This window comes from Vidua chalybeata, chromosome 10 (genome assembly GCF_026979565.1).
Source record: "Vidua chalybeata isolate OUT-0048 chromosome 10, bVidCha1 merged haplotype, whole genome shotgun sequence".
Lineage (NCBI taxonomy): Eukaryota > Metazoa > Chordata > Aves > Passeriformes > Viduidae > Vidua > Vidua chalybeata.
The window spans coordinates 10,391,865-10,413,360 of record NC_071539.1 but is presented as its reverse complement, the minus strand read 5'-3'; the positions used below and the strand labels follow the sequence as shown (position 1 = coordinate 10,413,360).

General features: G+C 46.8%; 1 protein-coding gene across 5 annotated transcripts in view; it reads right to left on the bottom strand.

Moving 5' to 3' along the window:
- LPP (LIM domain containing preferred translocation partner in lipoma) overlaps window positions 1–21,496 on the bottom strand; it is a 322,183-nt gene that overhangs the window by 277,874 nt on the left and 22,813 nt on the right. For 3 of the 5 annotated variants that reach the window (XM_053951294.1, XM_053951299.1, XM_053951297.1), the window contains exons 1-2: window positions 21,323–21,360; window positions 20,704–20,809 (exon numbers count right to left, since the gene is read on the bottom strand). The gene's annotated coding sequence lies outside the window, so the exon portion shown is untranslated. Of the gene's footprint in view, window positions 1–20,703; window positions 20,810–21,322; window positions 21,361–21,496 lie in introns of those variants that run through there. The other 2 variants (XM_053951296.1, XM_053951295.1) reach the window with 1 other exon arrangement.

Here is a 21,496-nt window from a genome sequence, read left to right as displayed (position 1 = left end):
GAGGAAGAACCATTTGCACCACCTTGTTTGCACAACAGAACCACTGACTCAGCCACATCCAGCCCCAACACACTGCTCCCCTCCAGTCCTTTCTGGGCCAGGCCAGCTCCTCATCATTGCTTTTGTCTAGGTCCCACAATCCCACCTACATGCAATGTAGTAAATGTTTGCTTTGAGTTTTTCTTTGGTTGTTTTTTCTCTTTAACCAAGTGACATTTTTCAATCCAGATGACTTTTTCCACTTTAAATGTTAGCAAGGGGGGGGGGGTGTGGTGAGAAAACTAATCAGTTCATCTTTCTCCTCTAGTTTGATGCAACATTGCCCTTATTCTTACCCAGCAGCAGTACTTTTGAAATACATTTTTCACCAAAATGTTTAAATGCTGCAGAGAAATTACCTACTAAGATGCCTAGCCTATACATTCTTTATTTTCCACCACCTGTAAGTTACCATTGTTGAATAGCTGTTCTCTTTTGTATTTTGCCAAGCTTGTTCACATGAGATACCATGTCCCTACTGCTATTAAATGCCCCAAGGGACAGAGCAGCTCAGGCATCTGGAACACACACCAGACAAATCCTCTAAAGCTACTACAGGATAATACACAGAAATCAGGAGCACAAGGTTTGGGAATAAAATATTTAAAGTTCCTTGTGTTTTGTTGACAAAAGTCAGCCACCAACCCAATGAAGGTAGGAGCACTTGGAGATTATGGTGCCACATCACCTCCTCAAGCTCCTGCAGCATCAGAAAATGTTTCAAACACGACAAAGGCAATTTTTGTCCCCTCCCAGGCACACCAATGACAATAGTTATCATTTTTAGCACAGTTTAGCGCAGTTTATCTTCCTGCTCAAGCACAAACCACACAGTGGTTGGTATTGCCAGAGAAGAGCACCTCGGGTTTGCCAAAGTGAGCAGTGGGGAAAGTGAACTTCCCTACATTATAGAAGAGAGGGAAATGCACAGCTCCTGGTCTCAATGAATGGAACACAGAGCAACTTTAACCATGGAGACCACTTAGGGTGGTGAGGACAGCAAGCAACTGCTTGGACACAGGGAAAACAGGAAGGGGAACCACCTTACATCCAGAGTGACTTCTAGGTGGGAGAAGTGAAGGGGTTGTTCTAACATCCATCTCCTACACATGGATGCAATACTGTGGTTTCCTCCCTCTTCAGGAGCTGTCCTCACAGTCACCGAAGTTTCTAAAGAAATGCTTTCTCTCCTACAGCACACAGTAGTATTTTACGCACTCACCACCAGGTCCAGCTTTACCCTTCCCCTTCAGACCTGCTCTGCCCCTTTCCTAAAGGGAGAAAAAAGAAGAGGGGGAGCACACTACAGGTGACACACTACTTGCGTGAGAGCAGCAACAAGCCCTGCTGCAGCACCCAGGTGTGGAAGAGGGAAGAGAAAGCTTTGCCGCTGATCCAGCATTTTCTCTGATCTGCATGCCAACACAAGTGGGCAATTAGCCCAGTTACAGATCTCACACCATTTGGCTCCACTTTCTCCTGGGAAACCTGAGATGGGGTGCATGTAAACACCTTACCAAAGAAGCAATGGCAGTTGGCCACACTGAAGGGGATGCAGGAGAGATGACACAGAACCATGGCAAAGCAAAACCCAATCTCAGCTTTCCCCACTGTCTCAGCAGTCTACAGGGACAGGTCCTTAACACAAGCCCAGATTCTGCAGAAGGGCATCAGCCACCCCCCTCCAGAACTGCCTGCTCCCCTGATCACAAGCTCCACGAGGGCTTCTCACTGCCCAAGGGGCCCATGACCGCTGCCAATGTCATGCTGCCCACCCAGAACGGCAACACTGAAATCCACTCCTGTTTTCCATGAGCTAAGCAAAACAGCTTAAATATTACCCAGCACTGCCAGCCCTTGTGATGGGTAAATGCTTTTGCGATCAGGGGGACATCTTTATTTAAATGGCATCTATATGGCAGGTGCCATCAGCCTCGTCACCCAATCCATTTGTGTCAAACCCTTACGCAACCGGTGCAAATAAGCCCTGTCACTCACCCAGCCTGCTCACACAAAAGGATCATGTGCCAAGCACGCTGACCCCTCTATTAAAATCACCATCATTCAGCTTTTTATAGAAAACAGCTGATCTCCTAAGTCCTCTCTGCCACCATAACATGAATGGCAAAACTTTCAGGGCCAGCCACATGGCTTGGGATCCACCCGCCCAGGTAGGCAGCAGCTTCAGAACGCAAAAGGCTCACAGAAACTACACCCAATGCAAATCAGTTTATTTCTGAAAGAACAGAACTTTTTCCCCCTCCATGTTTTAGCTTACCCCACCTTCCAAAATAGCCTGAACTTAGTCAAGAAAGGCATGTTCATTTTGGAATGAAGCTGCATGCACACAAAGCGCTCACAGAAGAGCTGTGGCAGAACAACTTGTTCCTCAATAGCTATTCTGAACCACGTCTCAGTAACAGATCCAGAGTACATCTCTGTAAACGAGACATGTTGATCTGACAACCTGGTGGAAGTGGTGGGTAGAAACTTAAAACTTTTGTAAAAGCATGAGCTCTCACTGACAACTCTCTTGAAGAAAGGGCACATCGATCCAAGAAAAAAAAAAAAAACACATCATTCAGTTCTTTTCTAGAGACCTGCTTTGCATCCTCAAGTGTTCAAAAGTTATCAGTCCAGCCCCAGTGTTGGTAAGACCAGCATAAAAATCAATACAATAAAAATTACTGTGCTGAAATTTTACCTCCTGTTTGGGAAAAGAAATTCCTTTTTCCAAAACATTCCTACACAACCACAAGGCCCAGAACCTTAAGTTTATTTCAACTGGAAGATATTAAAGGAAATTACAGATTTAAGGAAGCAGGGGCTGGCAAGGACTTGATTTACAGCAGAGCTTACAACAAGACCACAATCAATAGAAATCACTGAACATATTGAACGTTAAAGCTAAGACACTGAATATCTCAAAACTCCATTTTGCTTATTATTATTTGTGATTGCAAGGTCTCAGATTAAAAAGTGCTTCAGAAGAATGACTTTTGTCCTCACTGCTTTTACACAGCCTGAACACTGCTTTTCCGAATAAGAAATTTTTCAGAGATGGTGTGTTAGTATTTTTCTTGTCCGATTTTGTTTCCCCCATTCAAAATTTCACTCAGCACTGCAAGTATTAGTTAATGCAATGCCTTTCCACATGCTCTGCGCTTCACTATCGGGCTCTCAGTATCCAGGACTCCAGCATACCGAGAAAATCTTTGGGAAGCATCATTTAAACAAAATAAACTGCAGATTTTTTTCCCCTAACAGGTTTCACAGGCTTAGGGTTTTATACAACAGCTTGTTTTTACAAACTGTATATTCAGGATCCGGTTGAAATCGGTGTCTTGTTTCAGCCACCCTGCCTAAAACATGCACTTACTTCCTTTACAGCAACATGAATTCGTTGACCGTGGCCAACTCATACCACATCCCTATTAGATGCATATGCATATACATACAGGCATGTGCTGTCTCATCTAAGACATGACCAACACAAGGCTCATTCAGCCAGGAGGAGGGTTCCTAAAGCGTTATCTGCACCCGGAGTGGTTTAGTGTTACTGGGCTGAAAGGAAACAGAGAGACATCCTGTTTATAGGCTGTAGAGCCCGATGGATAAACAAGTGCACCTCAGTTAAAGGCAGAGTGGGGCAGGGGGAGGGGAACAAAAAGGCAGAAAGCGAGGCTTAGCGGGTGTGAGGACACTGAAATAGCAGCCGGGCTGGATGCCTGGCAGCACGGCCCGAGGCTGCAGAATGTACAGAATGTGCCGCCCCGCCGGGGCTGCCGACCCTCCGCGCCCCGACCCTGCTCGTCTTTCACCCCAGTGCTGGGCCACTTCCTGGCACCCAGCGAGGCGACACCGGAGATGTTCTTCCACACCCTCCTCTCTGCTCTCCCAACGCACGCCCACACCTCCGAGGCTTTCTGTGCATTTTGTGTTTCATCTGCCAGCTGGGCACACTCAGGGTTTTTGCAATGCCACAGTGGGAAGGGTGGTGATCAGTGTCAGTCGTGCCTCTCTGCTGGCCACGTGGGGAAGCTGATAGCCTTCCCTTGGCATCTGCTGCTGGCCACCAGCAGAGGAGGACCCTGGGCTGGACGGACGAGGTCTGAACCAACCCAAGGTCACTACCGTAAGCCCCATCCCCAGCTACAGCAGGGAGGAGACCATCCCAAGACATGTTCCTGCCATTCCTCTTCAGTCAGAAAAACACTGCAAGTCCATCACCAGGTTAGAAGGAGGTACCAGACTTATTCTCATTTTAATTATCACTTGTGTTCATTGGCCCAGCATGAGGGAGTGGGTCAGGGACAAAACCATGGGATAGATGCAAGAGACAGAAGAAAAACCCTAGAAAACAGCCTATAAACAGAAAAACCTAGAAAAACCCTACAAACAGCCCTCTGCTTCTGACATTGTTCTGTCCATCCTGCTTTAGCTCCCCTGCTTCTAGTTACAGACAATCTCATGCCAGCTCACAGAGGAGGATTTGAACAGAGCACTGACACCTCACAGGGCAACCTAAAACAAGCAACTGAGATCAAGGCTCAGGTGTGACTTCTCACATCTGTTTCCTTTTTGGTTTTTACTGCCTCATTTTTCTCTGCAGGTCCAGAAACTCTCTACAATGGAGGGCCAAACCTCAACATGTTCCCCAGCCCTTCTAGTCTGAAAGACTCCATCCAAACCCTGTCCTAAGCAAGAGCAAGGGAGAATTATCCCTGTGTGTACAAGCAGAGCTGGCTGGTGATGCCAGCATTCAAACTCTGAGCACTTCCATCACAACATGGCTGGCACAGCCAATGCTTCACAACCACCACAAAAACACCACAGTTCTGCAAGGACACACAAGAACGGGACTTGCTCACACTCTGACACAAACTGAGGATGAGGCAGTGCTGCCAGGCTGATGAATTGAGGACTGGGGAGCCTGAGAGCTACTCCCAAAATAAAGTCCTGAGCACGTAACTTCTCACTTGTCTCCCATCCTACTCTTTGTCTCCTGCAACAGAGACACTTCTGACTCATACCAGGCTTCCGCAGGGCCTGGCACAACAGGTCGACAGACTCGCCTTGAAATCAAACAATAGCAAGCACAAGGTGACTGTACCTTGGCCAAGAAGGACCCAGATTCAAGACAGTCCTCAGAGGTACAACTCCAAGGTAAATAAATGTTGATGAACTCCTTTCTCATCAACTCCGTGTAGTTCTGATGCCTTTATTTTGCCTTCCTTCCAGCTGGAAAGAAAGTTCATTGAGAATGAAAGCTAGTGACTCGCAGTGAGCAGTGACAGATGCTGCCTGCCGGCATGTGTGAAAAAACTCTGACAGGCAGAAATAACACACCTCACATGTCTTGTGGTGGCAGTGAAGCAATAAATATTCTAATAGACTACTAAGGCTCACAGTAATAATGCTGAGCTCCCTTTACAGAAGCCACTCCCCACGCCAGATGACATCTGCCATGGTATAGATGTTCCTGGAACAGGGAGATATTTTTAAATCTCTCAATGTGGCACAAAACTGTGAGTGTATCAGCCAAAATACCAGCCATCACAGCGTTTATATATAGCCTTGCACATACCATCTATAGATGGGAACACAGACACATACATGGTATCTAGCAGCATTACAAACAGACATTCTTCTGCTGGTCTCCAGGACTTGAGAAGAAACTTCCCAGCCAGCAGCTCCGCCCGTGTCATCCCACCCTGTGCAGTTCTCCGTCAGCTTCTGTTCAAGTGTGTTAAGTGCTGCATCTCAATTCTCATCATCAAAAGCCTGTCCCTGCACTTCCCACACGTCCTCTCTTCTACAGGGCAGTGCAGGCGACAGGGTCTCCCCACAGCTCTGGGGACACACACCTCTGTACATCTCTGTACACACACCTTCCAAACCAGAACACATAGGCCCCAAAACAACTTCTGTGCTGTGACAGGTCCTGAGAAGGAGTTAGAAAATCTTCAAGGCAGTCCAGTTCACTCAGGGACACCTCTGACACATACAAATTCCAGACATGGCTCCTATCAGAGGCAGGAATACAGAGGAAAAGAATTTGCAAGCTCCAAACTAGCCATAGCTCCCCATGGAGCACCTGTAATTGCTTCCCAGGAACTCTGCTAGCACCCTAGTTAATGTAGGGGAAAAGGAAAAATAAAAAATGTTTTTAAAAGTGGCTTCAAGTCCTACAATACATTCTCTCACAAGTATGAAATGTGCATCAGCACTTCACAAAGAGCACTGCAGCCATGAGACCCAGGGTGATGTTTAAGCTCTTGATACAGTTATCTGTCTAATAATAACCCCAAAGAGAGCTCCTTGCCTGGCTGTCTGCCAGACCACATGCAGACTCTCTGCCCTTTCTGCCTTTTTTTTTTTTTTTTTAAGTTTTTTAACTTTGTCAGACATGGAAACGTTGACTCTTAAGAAATTCAGCCTCTTCTGTGAAACAGATTAGCTGAGACTTCTTCATTGTTGTGGAAAACATGACTTGGGTGCCGGGGAGGGGAGACAAAGGGGAAAATTCATGTATTTTGCCTTCACGTGTGCTTTATTTTCTCCTCTGGCAGGAAACAGTGAGAAAGACTCTGACCTGGCTGCCATCAGCTGCGTTGGAAGTGATTGGTGTATCAGCTCCACCTGCTTAATGTGGGTATTATTCAGGACTGCAAGGACAATGATTTGAGGCAAATCAGCAGTGACTGGTGTGTTCTCGAGGGACAAATGCTACACTGGTGCATGACACAAGTGATCCACAACAGTGGGACAACAGCGACAAGGCTGGGAGGAAAAAGCAAAGTGGGAGAGAGGGATAAACATCTCCGCCTGTTTTTCTAGGGAAAAAGATATAACAAGGGGAGCACAGCTTGTTCAAACATTTCAGCGTTTGCACAACACTTTTTCCAGCACTCAGAAGCAACAAATGAACTGCATCAAGAGATCCAGCAGCTACACCTCACAGAGGAACATCACGTCCATGTCAAGCTCTCAAAGCCTTATAAAATGCAAGGAGTTCAACATGGTTTCTTTATACTCAGAGAGTAAAAGCCTTGACAAAACATGGCACACTTTGCCATTCACACCTGCCGTGGATCTGGCCCTGTGCACCAGTGAGCTTAGGTGTGGTGTAGCCCCACTGAAGCAGGTCCTGCAGACCACTCCTCACACCTAGCTACGTGTCAAAGTAACAAGGGAGCCTCTAACGAGCACATGGACAACAGCACAGGCTGAAGCAACTGCTGCTGAAGCATGAGAGCGGCACTTCAATGGCGTTTTTAAAAGGAAAAGATAAAAAGAAAAAGGGAAAAAGCATACCTTTGCAAGTTCCAGCACAAGAAGAAAGCCCCAGGTCACTGCTGTAGCTAATGAGAAGGGCGACAGTGGTGCTCAGCAAGACTGTTCAAAACATCTTCATGACTTTTTTTTTTTTTTAATCAAATGAAATACACACAAACAGCATCATGTCCACAGTAGGCTGCTGCTTTGACATCCATACAGCCAGTAAGACCCTGTGAAGTTTTAACAGGCAGGTCAAGCCTACAAAGACTTTGCTACCACCCTCTCCTGCCTCCACGACGTACCCCGTTCCCCAGTGGTTTTACTCTGAGAACTTCACAAGCTTTCACCAGAATTGCTGCTCAGAGAGCAGCCTGCTCACAGACAAAGCACACACAGCTCCAGCAGGAGAGAAGCCCTTTAGCTTATTCTGCATCATCTTACTCCAGGATCCAAGTAAAAAACAACATCTCACAAAAACAAATTGTAGCAGTCATGGGACCCTTGTGACCCAAATGGGTAAGTTTTCATAAGAATTTACCATTTTTACCTCCACACAGTCAGAGAAGTGGAAGCAAGCCAGGAAAGAAGGGCGGCATCGCCCTTCGCAAACACCTAACGAGCCCAACTGAAAACACAAACCCAGCACCTTTGGAGACATCCCCCTGCACACCCCGGCAGGGCAGGCGGCTGGAGATGAAAAAGACCCACCAGGAAAGCTCTTCCGTAGGAGCTGATATTTCAGCTATTAAAGAAGTTTCTGTTTAAATAGACATTAATTGCATGTGCTCAGGAATTTCTCAGCTTTACCACTTAAAAAACAGACAAAGCCACTTTGAGGCTCTTCCTTTTTTTTTCCTCTCCTGCCTTTATTTGCTCTGTAAACACATTTGTGTGCACCCTGGATCCTGTAATGTTCTGCTGCAGTGACAGCAACTCCCAAACAGAGCAGCAGCAACCTACACATCTCACCAGGGACTGCTGAATGTCCTGGATCCTGCCCCTGCCATCACAGCACATCACAATGCAGAGCCCCACAGAGCCCAGCTCCTGTCAGGACCTTCTCCCAGCAGAGGATGAAGCAGAAGATGCCATTGGTGCCATCTGTAGCAGCAGATAACGCTATCAGGAGCACACGCTCACAATCAGCCTGCTCCCTCACAGGCTGAAACTCCCCCAACGAAACCCTACCTGTGAGCAGTGGGGTTTGTTTATTAAAGTGCTGTTCCAAGTTTACCCACAGATCAAGGCCTTGATTGTGGCAGGCGGAAGATGTGAAATAACTGCAAATACTTTGTAGCCTTTTGAAGAGGCCACTGAGGTCAGCCCAGTGATACTTCCCAACCCATGCCAGGCAAGAGTGGCAGAGATCCTCCTGGGCACAAACAGGATCATTGCCAACTGCTACAGTAGGGCTGCCCATCAAGCTGCTCATGAAGACACCAGGCAGAAGCACAGGACAAATGGAATCACAAAACTTGGATCAATTCTTTGTCTTACCATATATGTACCTACACATAAATGTTTATATACACCAGGTAACATCTATGCAGCTTTGGGCGAGCTTTCACCCTTCCTGGTCAGTAAAGAGACTGTAAAATCAGTGCCCTAAACACACCTGGAGGCAAGAGAACACCCAGCAGCTCCATCTCCACCCCATCACTGCACACAGTAGGAAACTTCAGCAAGGAGAAACCAGTGAAACGCCTCTCGAGCCCAAGGGAGCCATCTGTGGCACCGGCCCAGAGGAGTTCCTGGCAGATAGCCCACGATACTTTCTATTATGTCCTTTAATATTGCCTTACAGCTCACACATCTGTTGGCCTCCCTCCCCAAGGGGAAGGCTGGGAGTTACTCCTCTCGTCAAACAGGTCTGCTCCACGCCTCGAGCAACACGAAATCTCCTGAGAGCAGGAATCTTTCCCCTCTGAAATCAGGTCACCTCCACCACGCTCAACCTCATCCCACCCAGAAAGTCTGAACCAAAACTCAGACACCTTTGGCTGGGCTGGCCATGCCACCATCACTAAGCCAAGTGAAGCAGCCTCTGCAGCACCTTACAGAAGTGGGGTAGGAGAGGGAAGTCATTTTTGACAATGAAAATGTAATGGAACATTTTGTATCGATCCATTGTGGGATGAGTCATGTTTAGAGCGACTCACCTTCTCTTTCCCTCACTTCTCCACTCCCAAATTATGGACTGCAAGAAATGAGCAGAGATAATGGGCAATTTCAGATGTTCTGAACTCAGGTTTCTCTCCTGCTGGAACAGCATGCCGTGACAGTAGATGGACTGAGCTCCAGAGATATCCTACATGTTCCCATGCCTTATACTGGCTACAAAAGAATTGTGTCTAACTAATGGGCAATTAGGAAAGAACTAGAAGGATGGGAGACTACTTTGTGGAAGAAATGAGGAGTCAGAAGGAAGATCTGAACAGGATCAACAGTAAAAGGAGACACAAAAAAAATAGATGGGGATCAGACACAAGCCCCAGAAAAAGATAAACAAGCTGGAGGTAGATTTCTACATATGCACACACACCCCAATCTCTGATTTGCTGTCTGAGTCTCTAGGGGACTAACTAACTTTGAGGGTATAAAGCAGAAGACAAGCTGCTTATGCACTTGCCTATTAATGTTTGGCAGTGGGACACAGACAGGACGCAACCACCCAGCACCGCACCACACGGGGCATTCAAGTCTGACCAAGAAATCTTCCAGCACTGAACTCCAGCCAGGACCAGTACACTCCATTCAGAGAAAAAACTGGTACTTCAAACCCTGGGAGTTGACTCATTGCAGTAGCTGAGTTATGGCATAGCTTTTAACACACAACGAAGAGACATTAAGGTCATCTTGACTCTCATCTACACCATCCCCTCCCACAGCAGACTTGCTGCTCTTTTTTTCCTCCTACTCCTTTTCTCACTTTCTTCCCTCCCCTTCAACATTCTTTCCTTTCAGGTCTTCTCACCTCCCTCCATACCCATTTACCTTCCTCTCTCCATCCACTCCTCCAGCACTTGAAAAATCCTTCACCCACAACTCCCACAGCAAAAGCCCTTCTCTCTTCCAGGAATCTCATTTATCTGGAGTTTGATCTCCAGCAATTACCTGTGCTAACCCTTCCACAGACCTCAAGTGCACATTTGTCTGCCTTGCTTTGCAGAATCTTTAGGAAAAGGATTGTCATCTCCCCCACTTGTAAAGCACAGGACCCATTTACTGGGCTAGTAAGTGATAAATAAGCCACCTCAGCATTTCAGGGTAGCTCAGGGTGGGTTCCCTTGGTGTTTGCCTTCCCTCCACTGCAAACTAATCTACCTGTAGGACTTTTTCTTCCTTATCTCTGTTACAAGGTTATCACTTGAATTTATCTGCATTTTTCAAAAAAAGTTGAGAGAGGGAGGGTGGGGAAACAAAGGGCCTTTACCAGCCCAGTTCAACCTCAGCTCAAACCCTGAGATGTAAAGGAGCTTGTGGGAGCACCACGGGGAGAGACCACAGCCAGAAGTAACTCGCTGGGATTATTTCAAACCCCACATCTCACTTCTATTCAGTCTTCAGTAGGTTTTTGGACAAGCAGACACACCTGGCTGTTTGCTCAGGGAAAAATTATCAAATCTACATCCAATTCCACCAGCTGAGTGCGTGTCTGCCTTTGGAAGGAAGCTGGAAAAGAAACAAGTAGACTGTTGAAATGGAAAACCGAGGTAAGGAAATAGAAATTACAAACAAAAGATTACCCACAACACACAGGGTGCCCAGAAGTGACTAAGAGGTAGCCCAGGCTTCAGTGAATAAAAACATCAAAACAGGGAAAACAAAACCCTCCACCCATTTCAGAGCCCATGCATGGAACTGGGCTGGCAACCACATGGTTGAGGATGAGGGATTTGCATAACAGGTGGAGCACTTCTCAGGAATCAAGGTGATAAAATGCTCATTCAATTAAAATAAGAGGGCAAAAGTACTCGCTAGACAGCTCACTGAGTCGAGATAAAGAACCAGCTTTTAGCATCATGAGAACCTAGGCTGTCTGGGGTTTCTGCTCTCTGGCTCCCTGCACTCCTCCACCACATGGATCTCACCCTGTCTCCCTGCACACACCAGCTCCTCATCTACATGAGGACATTGCTCCAGTCACTGCAGCACACCCATCCCCAGTGCCCTCCCAGCCTTCAGAAATACTTCACTGGGAACATGCTCAAAAGCCACATCCTTCTCTGTCCCTGCAGCCCTTACAGCCTCTGCAAGGTTATCTGATGCAGCTTTCTGACCCTCACACATCTTGGAGGAGAATTAGCTGATAACTAACAAAGCACTGCAGGAACCACATGTGTCAGAAAGCCCATGTGATAACAGCAGTGTGCCGTGAGAAACCTCATCCAGATCCACGGGAAAAATTACAATTTTTGTTACTGGCTTCATCTGAACTCACCAGCTACCCTCAAGACTACACAGCAAACAGGAATGCCTCCAAGTAAATGACAGCGGGGCCATTCAAATCCCCTGTGATTAGACATGGTCACCAAATCAGCAACAAGGAAGAGACAATGAAACTTAAGAACAACAGTCAAACAATCACCTAGAAAATAACAGGAGACCATGTAAAAACACCGAGCCAACAAGCACCCCTTCCTTCACACAGAATGCACATAGCAGCATTTCACCCAATAGGGGTGGAAGAGCTGGTGCTTAATGCCGACCCTGGAAACTTGCCCAGAAGTTTTTAGACCACTCAGCACCCTGTGCATAAAAGGGCAGCAGTGGTGACACTCCTGGTGAACTCCTGCTGGCCAAACTGTCTGGCAGGTATAGCTAAAAAAGCTGGGTTTGGAAAATACTGCCTTTTTATAGCTTATCTCAGTGCAGACAGCTGCCTCACACCTCTAGAAATAGCAGGATTTAACAGCCATGTTTGCAGGGACAGATTTTAAAGGTTCCATCTTCTAAGAAACAACCTACACATTCAGAAACAGGAGGCCAGATTTGTTTTGATACTGGAACCCCCTTCCATATGCTAAGCATACCCACGGATTTGCAAAAACCCTGCTCTGAAAATGGGATGTTCATTCAGCAACAGGCGACAAGTAACTTGCGTTTGCCTTCCTATGGAGTCTGTTCCCAGCACAACCAGCAGCGAAGTAGCAACATGATTAGGCTGATATTGCCTTTTGCTGAAAATAGTTGGCATTTTAGAAGTAAAATAGTGGTGGATGAGAGCATTAAACACTGGAAAAACAAGACTAATAACTTAAATACAAATACCCCACAGGCAAAGCCAATCAGCACCTCTCTGTTGTTCTTCTTAAGGTGGAGCAAGTCAGGATCAGATCCCAAAGCATTGTTTTGATTTGTCTGAGGTGATAAGGACTGAGCCAAGAGACTGACTCCTGAGAGTCAGTCCCATAGCTGCAAACCCCAACCCCAGGAGTCTGGAGGAACTTCTTCAGCCTTCTCAACTCTATCATGCTGGTGAATGAAATAGGGATAATATTATTTTCCAACCTTTTATAAATAACAAGCTTTTTTAAATAAAAAGTATCAAATTCCCATGTATTTAACACTGGAAGTGCTGATGTTAAGGATGTAAATGGCTCTGAATCTAACAGGGCCTTGCAGTATTTCCATAGTACCACCTTTTACTAGCAATAGTTGGACAGTTGACTACAGCATCTTCCTCATCAATAAATTTTTCATCTTTTTTTTTTTTTCTAACTGAAGGAAGGGGTACTAAAGACAACAACCTGCTGTGAAATGACCAAAATTCCTATGTAAACAACTCATTAGCAGTATTCAAATGCAATTTAAATTACTAGTTGTTAAAGTGCTCCTCAATTTCATGGTAAGTTTCCAAGCAAAATTACATGCTATGTACTATTTAATTGATTGTTTTCTACTTCTTACCATCCATTTATTCCCTCCTCCTGTCCTTTTCTTAATTTCAAGGGATGTTAATGACTTTTCAGGGAAGAAAGGGGAACAGCAAATGGAGTTGAAGAGGGATTTACTTGAAGAACAAGGATGTAGGAGGGAAGTGGCTGCCAAAAACAGGCAGCTTCACCAGAACTTGTCCCTCTGATATTTTTGCTGTAGGGGTGTGAGACAGCACAGCACAAGCATTCTTTTCCTCTCTGCCACAGGCATCCAGGCTTCTGAAATCTGATATTTCTTTAAAATATTGTCCTCCCCCACCAGGACAAGCAGTAGGCACAGTTAACTATTTGAGGACATCAGTAAAGCAACAGGAACAACTCCTTTCCTCCTCCTGGGCACGTTAGTCCTTGAACCAACACACTCACTGGAAGCAAACAAGTTGTTCTCACTTGGAGATCTCATCCCAAATGCAAATACCTAACTCATAGGAGCAAAGTCCCCCCCAAAGCTGACTGAAAAATTAAGCTGTGAGTGAGACCTCCTGCTGTGTGACCAGCTGGTACAGGAGAACGCGTATGATAAAGCTAATAACAACAGACATTTCTTAAAAGCCTGAACTCCACTCAGATCCCAGGAAAGAGCAGCTGTACAATTAGGTGAGGTGCCATCTGGAAATTTCTAATGTAATGATATGAGTTGAGATCATGTCACACACTAGCAACACAGATCAACTTTATGAAATACTCAGTGCCTCTTGGTTTACCTTTAAACAACTGATGCAGAAATATTTTGTGCTGAGAAAAGTATGACTTTATTGGAGTAAGAGAGATGGGTTTAACAGCATCACTCTGCCCGAGGCCACAAAGCACCCACCTGTCTGCAGGAGCTGAGCACAAACCATCACATGAAATACAGAGATTTGCACTTTTCCCTAATCTGCTACACAGTGCCCTAACTTCTGTGCCTGTACACCACAATAACATTACTTTCCTCAGCATTCAGGCACAATTTAGTACTTAAGGGATCCAAAACCTTTGCCTAAAGAAACGCAAAGATGTGCAGAGGTTTGCAACTTTCACCCCTTCCATGCTCACATGTGCCAGTCCCATGCTATCTGGGGCAGCTTCTCTTACCTGCCGTGGGGCACATACACCCAGCCCTCACTCAGTGCATACTGAGCTCTCTCCAAGCACTCAAATCACAGTGCTGGTGTAACCCCTTTGCCAACTATGCAGTGCCAACCCTGGACTGATCAGGGCAACAGCCAGGATGAAGGATGGGCTGGGAACCCAAACCTCCCTACAGGGGAACTGAACAAGTCCTTTGCATTTAACACATCATTAAAAGAGACTGAGAGAAGCTTAAGAAAGGCAGGCTTGGAGCTCCCTGAACGCTCTTGAGGGTGAGTGCCATGGAAGGCTTCTCAGGCTGGAGGCTGGTTTACTACGTGCCAGGCTAGAGGAGGGAAAAAAAAAATCTTTAGACAGTTGTATTAGTTTACAGGTCAGCCCGTAATGGCTCTGTTCCTGGAGCAGGAGAAAATCCTTTGTGCATCCTGGATAGCATCAGTGGTCACTGAATCTGCTCAGGTCTTGGAGAAACACCAGATGGAGAGCCCTGGCAGCCTGCAGTCCCAGCCATGGGCATCGCCTCGTCCTCCAGAGCTCCCCCAGCTCTGCCAGCAGCCACCAGGAAAGGGGGGCACAGGTAGCACATGGAGAGCTCATCCTGCACAGTCTGTCCAGTTCCCAAGTCACGTTCTTGCAGGGGTGAGATGTTGCACAGAGAAGGATCAGCATGTGAACATTAAGTCACAAAGCACTTTCCCAGACGTGCCAGACAAGCCCTGCCCGGAGCACTGGGTTACAGCACCCAGGCACTGCTCATCCTTGTCTTCCAACAAACAGCACGTCCTGGTGAGCAGGAAAGGGAAGAGGGGAACAGAACATCATCATTTCCAGTCCCACTGTGCGGTTCCCAAAACTCCAAGCTCAGCCACAGGCAGCTGGCGAAGCCTGGATGTGCCACATCCACGTGCCACCAGAAGCATGGCCACTGCACAGGGGCATGTGTGCACATGCAGAGGCAAAGCACAACACACAAGGAGCAACACAGACCATGGTCCCACTGCCACAATTCCACAGCTGGGCACTACCATGCACGACAGAGGATGAGTGTCTGCTGGGGGAGTCCTTGGGCTGAGGCTTCAGGTGCTGTGACAGCTCCATACATGTCCCCAGGGCCCTGTTTCCTAAGCCATCGCCTCTCCCCTGCCCATTCAGGCTGGGCACTCTTTAGGACAGCAGTTCTTTCCTTTGCACCAAGCTCAGCCCAGCTAGGCCCTGACCCCAAAAGCTGCAGTAATCCAATCAGCCTTTTGAAACAACAAAGAATAAATGCAGCTGAACTGTACAAACCCCCAGCATGTCTCAGCCACAGAAAAGGCTCCAGCAATCCTTCATCACTTTTTGTGGCAAAGTGTTTTCTATCACACATCCATCCTCATGCTAACTATATTTCCCTGTTCAAGACAATCCAGACAGTTTTATACCTCAAGGACCTGCTGCAAATCTACATCTCTGGAAAAACCAAGGAGTGTTAAGCCGTATTTAAAAGGGCAAATGAAAATCGACAAGAGGTTTACCTTTCCAACAAAGGTCTTAAATTTAAGATGGAGAGTATGAAGCAAGAGGTCTGAAGAAGCCTAAAAATACCAGTTAGCTGAGAAGATACAAGGATTACTAACCAGCATTAGGAACTATAAAAGGGTTTTCACCAATGCCCCTTCTAAAGTAAAAGGATGAAGTGCAGTGCTTCCCTTTTGAGGTGCAGGACTGGCTGCCCCATGACCCCCAGAGCAGAGTTAAAAGCACTCTGTACATGTTACATGCTCCAAATGACAAGAGGAATGCAGGATGGTGGATCTCTGCTCCAGATTCCCCAGCATGGTTTTAGCTGCCATGAATAAAACAGGAAGCGGAGCATCTTCCAGGTTCCCCCCACACCCCTGACTGTCTGGATGAACTGCAGCTTCCTTTCAGGAAATAGAAAGGAAAGAGCAGGAGGGGGGGGGAGGGGAAGGAAAAAAAAAGAAAAAAAGAAGCAGCCAGCTACAGTATCAGATTAAAAACTTAACACTAAGGAAAAATACAGAACAACAGGAAAAAAACAGACACTCAAAGTTTATCCAGTTACAGTAGCTAAACTTCAACTAAGAGAACAGAGTTAAATATTAACAACTGAGAGAAATATACCCATGTGTTCTACAGCCTTTTAACACACACTCTTGCTTAAGAGACGAAAATCATACATAAGCTGTATTTTCCTTGCTGACCACATGAATATATCCTCCTTTACTCTACAGTGCTCTGCTGCCTTGCTGCACTAAGAAGTGAAACTAAAAGGAAAAGCATGACTGAATGGGAGCCGCTTAAATTATCTTTATACCTACTCCTGAAGAAACATTTTGCCTTTGAGACCAATCCAGTAAGCCAACTCTCCCTGCTACAGAAGGTTTCAGTGGGTCCATTGCTGTTGATCCACATGCCTGCCTCCACCAGCAATGCACACAGTTTGATGCAATCCATCTGACTAAACAAAACAACAAAAAAAAAAAAACCCAAGTTGCTTGCTATAAGAGCAATGATGCACTTACCAGCATTCAGGCAAGCTCCTTTGCTAACGTGCTTCCCTCTCGAGCACATCAAATTTGGAACAAGGTCCAGGAGCAAGAGAGAACTGAAAACTGACCACAACAAGCTTCCAAAACAAGAAAGGGGGGGGATAAAAAAAAAAAAAACCTTACTACAGGAATTCAAATCCTGCTTCCACCAGACCCTGAGTCACCTCCCCTCCCTTGCAATAGATCAGAGCAATGGGTAAACATTTCCAAATATGGAGATCAAAACTCCAAAGGATGTAAAAAAAAAAAAAATCACCCTTCTCTCCCTGGCTTTGGCACAGGAATGACTTGCCCCTCTGAAGCATGAGCTGAGCACATTGCCTTTGCTGACCTACACAGAGCCTGGACATGGGGGCACACAAAATCACCTTGAACTGTGCTTCGGAGGCTCCTGACATGATGGGTGACACGGCATCTCTGTCCCCTACTAGGGATGCACAGAAAGATTCAATGGGAGCAACTCCAGGAGTTGTTGCTGCTCAACCCCTGCAACAAACCTTTTTTTCATCCCTCAACTCACCAGCAGAAAACCTCCTAGAACTACTTTTTAGAGTGTTCTCTGAAGGCAAATAGGCCAATTCAGGCTGTGGTTATAGCAACATCAGCTTGGCCCAGAAAAGGCAGGCTCAACCATCAGTCACACCACATCTCGCACTGGCTGCTCACCTGGCATAGGGAAATCTCCCCTGACCTGGTTCATCAAGCTAGTGCTTTATAAAGAGCATGTATTTGAACTTGCATTACGGAAAAAAACCCATACCAACAAAAGACAGCACTGCAGAAAGGCACAAATGGAAGGACAAGACAAGATCCCTGCATGTACAAGGAGCCCCAGGATGGCAGCACCCATCAATCCCTGCTGGGACACACAGCACTGTATCCCCACATCAGGTGGGAATTGGGGAGCACCCAGCCTCCCCACCCCTGGAAAAGGAACTTGAGTGTCAATGCTCAAACACGCAAATCAAGTTGAAGAGGCAGTTTCCTTAGAGGGTATAACTATCCCTGCAGAGCCTGCATGCACACTGGAGCAACATCCCCATGCCAGCAGGGCCACAAGCACCAGTCCTCAGCAGCAAAGGCTGACCTGCAGACAGCAGGAGCTGACTCTGCCTGCCAGCATGGGACAGCAGCCTCCTGGAAGCTGCAGCCATGGCTCCAGGGGCAGGCAGCCTCTCAGGAATGTGCATAGCAGGACATTTTCAAGGCAAACAGGCTGCCGAGGCAAGGCGATCCAACCAGACCAGAGTGATTCCCCAGCACCACCCACAAGATGCTATTGAATTTATAGGGAAGGAATTCCAGAGCTGACTCTGCCCATGTATGGCCAAAACAAACTGTAAAAAAGCAACATTACAGTACATCTGGCTTTCACTGGTACTGAGGCACAGGCTTCAGGAGGAGACAAAATCCTGCAGTGACAGTGGCTCTGCAATTACCTCCAAGAACTGAACAGTGGTCTGGACCTGTGGCAGCAAGAGTTTAGCACCCACAGGTGACAGAAAACATTTAAACCGTTGTTTTAAAAGGTAAAAATGCTCTCTACCTTTTAGAATACATCCACATTTCATTCATTGGTCCATCACTACCACTGTATTAAAAAAAAAAAAAAAAAATCAACCTTGCCAGGCAGCACCAGCACACATTCATTACACTGGTGGTCATAAAGGCAGCTTTAAAGAGGCAACAGTCCAAGTGGCACTAAGTGTTACACCAGGACAACCTCAGTGCATTGCAGGCTGGGACTAGCTCTCCATGGGTAGCTGATTAATTATTTTTCCAAAAGCCCACTAAAACCTCCCACAGAAGCTGTGTGCCCCAGCCAGCAGCAGGGTCACCCGGAGATCACTCCATGGTCAGAAATGGGAGATACTCCCAAAACTAATGCAAAAAAGTGTCAGGTTTGTGCAGGTTTTACCAACTCTGATTCAAGTTTTTCAGCAGAAAAGCATGGGGAACATCTGGAAGAGCAAAAACCCCATCACAGGCACACACCAGCCCTTACAGCTCTGGTGTTCCACCAGAGATGAACAGCTCAAAGTTCTCCTGAAGAGTTAAATGCCACCACCTTGCCTGCCCTGCCAGCAGAGAAATATTAGCTGTGTCAGCACAAGAGGCAGAGGGCTTACAGAATGGGAGAGGAATGTAGGCTGCAGTGGCACACATGGTGGGGACAGGGACACAAAACCCAGGGGAGTGAGTGTTGCTCACACTGCCTTTGCCTTTGAAGAGGTGTCAGGCAGGGTACATTTTATGGCTCTTGGGGTTGAAACCTGGGACTAACAATTTTGTGACCTTAGAGGGATTCCCATTTCAGCTGTGAAGAGAGCTGTTAAGAATGGGTAGTAGCACAGGGGCCTGAGCAGATGAGGACAAGCCATTCCCCAGCTCCTGGCAGGCAGCCCAGTGCTGCTCTTCAGTGTGTGCAAGCTATACCCATAGAACTGGGAACAAGTGCACAGCTCTTCTGGGCTGCACTTGCTGATGGGAGACCCACAATATGGCTACTCCCCCAGCTTGACTTTCCCCAAGACAGCACTAGATTTCACCTCCTTTTCCTAGCTGAAATGGCTTTATACCTTCTCCCTTGCTACTGTGCTCACTTTAAACAGAGGCACCTAAACACCTGTGTTCAGCAACTCTGCTTCAGAACACCTTCCACCCCAAACAACACAGAGGGGAGAAACCAGAGGGATGGACACATCCATGTCCAACCATAGCCTAACCAGGAGCTCCTTGCTACACGGCAACACAAATCCTCCTCCTTGCCACAGTAGTAAGCTTGGGAAGTGAAACCTTGGGGGCCTGGGAATAAAATCCGACTTAAGCATCCTGCACAGCAGAACAGATTGTTATAAAGCAGCCACTGGGTCAGGGGTGGCTAATTTAAATGAAAAACTACAAATTACATAAGCAGGATGACTGAGAATATTTGATTCATAAAAACATCTTGAAGGGGCAGAGAACAGAGGGACTGCTGCAGAATCACAGGGACACAGGCCACGTAATGCAGACAGCAAAGACCAGGGATGCTCAGACATAGAGATGCACAACCATGCACAAAAACACCTGCTCCTCCACCATGCACAAAGGCAGATTTAGGACTTGCAAGCTGAAGTCCTGTGCAGTCAAAAGCCAGCACAAATGTTTGTGACAGTTCCACAGGCAAAGGCAAAAACCGGGTGCAGAGGAATAAATATAGAAAGAAGTCAGGCAGGCAAAGCAGGTGCTGGCTTGTAAAACCTTGGCCAGAAAGGCTCCCCAGGAGGTTGAATCTGGTAGTTTTGCAACAGCTCCACAGAAAGACAGAAGAGACAGAAAAAAAAAAAGAGAACATGAATGCATATGCATTCTTTAATCGCCATATATAGTATATACAGACATTTGGTATATACACCCCCAAGCTCTCATATGCCACTGTATAGTATATACTATATATGCATTGCCATCTTTGTTTCCATGTGCCTACACTTGTACAGCCTGTGTCTGTGTGTGTATGCATTTCTGGTGTGTGCATTTGTCATTACCCCCACGTTGCCTCTCTGTGCGTGCTATGACACCACACATCTCTCCACAGAGCATGTCTAAAGCCTCAGCACCTTAGCCTGGGATGACTTCTGGACACTCACAGCCTCTCACTGCTGAGCCCTTCCCCACCAAAGTTTCTGGGTGTAAGCACCACCAGGGAACCATCAGTTTGTCCTGTATTTTCCAGTGATCCCACTCTCCCTCCAAACTTTGAGAGCCAGGAACAAGGTGCCACTGTCAGAAAAGCCTGACATCCTTCTTGTCCCTTGTGCCTGTGAATTGTGCTTACATACCAGTTCTCACGCTGCACAGCCTTACTGGTGGGATGAACTCAGAGCACGGCGTTTGGAAACACGCAGGGCTCCACCAGACTCACGACTTCAGGTTTCTTTCCCAGCCCTGAAAAGAGAGAGACTTGAGTGATGCACACTAGATGGGCTTCCCAACAGCTTGTCTCCAAAGCTAGCAGTGTAACCCACACAATTTCTGGGAAATGCAGCATTTTCCTTCCCAGCTTTCTCAAGAAGAAGTGCCCATACTTCTGGACTACTTTCAGCATCTTCAAAAGCAAGACCCACTACCCTGAACTGGGTCAGTAACCAGCAATGACCAGAAATGTCAGCTGCCAGAGTCTGGCCAACAACTCACAGCTCCTCACGTCACCGCTCTTAATGCCATTGCGAAAGGAAAGGGATAAGGAGATGCCAAATGAGGCATAAAATAAGAGTACAGGGTGAACCATCACCCATCTCTGGCCTTGGGCAGAGTGAGGGAGCTAGAAGGTGCCATTTAAGGCATTTTGAAGCACACAGGGTACCATTACTGTGAGCAGAGCTACACCACCAGCCCTCCCCCTCAGCACAGCCTTTTCTCTCTGGAGCTCTGTACAATTTCCAGTGGGGACTATCTCACCCTTTCCTGAAGCTGAGAAGCAGACACCACCTTCTCTTGATGTGACCTGCTCAATGCTGTGTTTTCCTCTTCTGCAGATGACTAAGTTAGAGCAGAGGGGACAACCAGGCCACGTGCCCACCATTCTGCACATGCCCAGATACATGTCAGGGTGCACCCTACAGAGACCAGCAG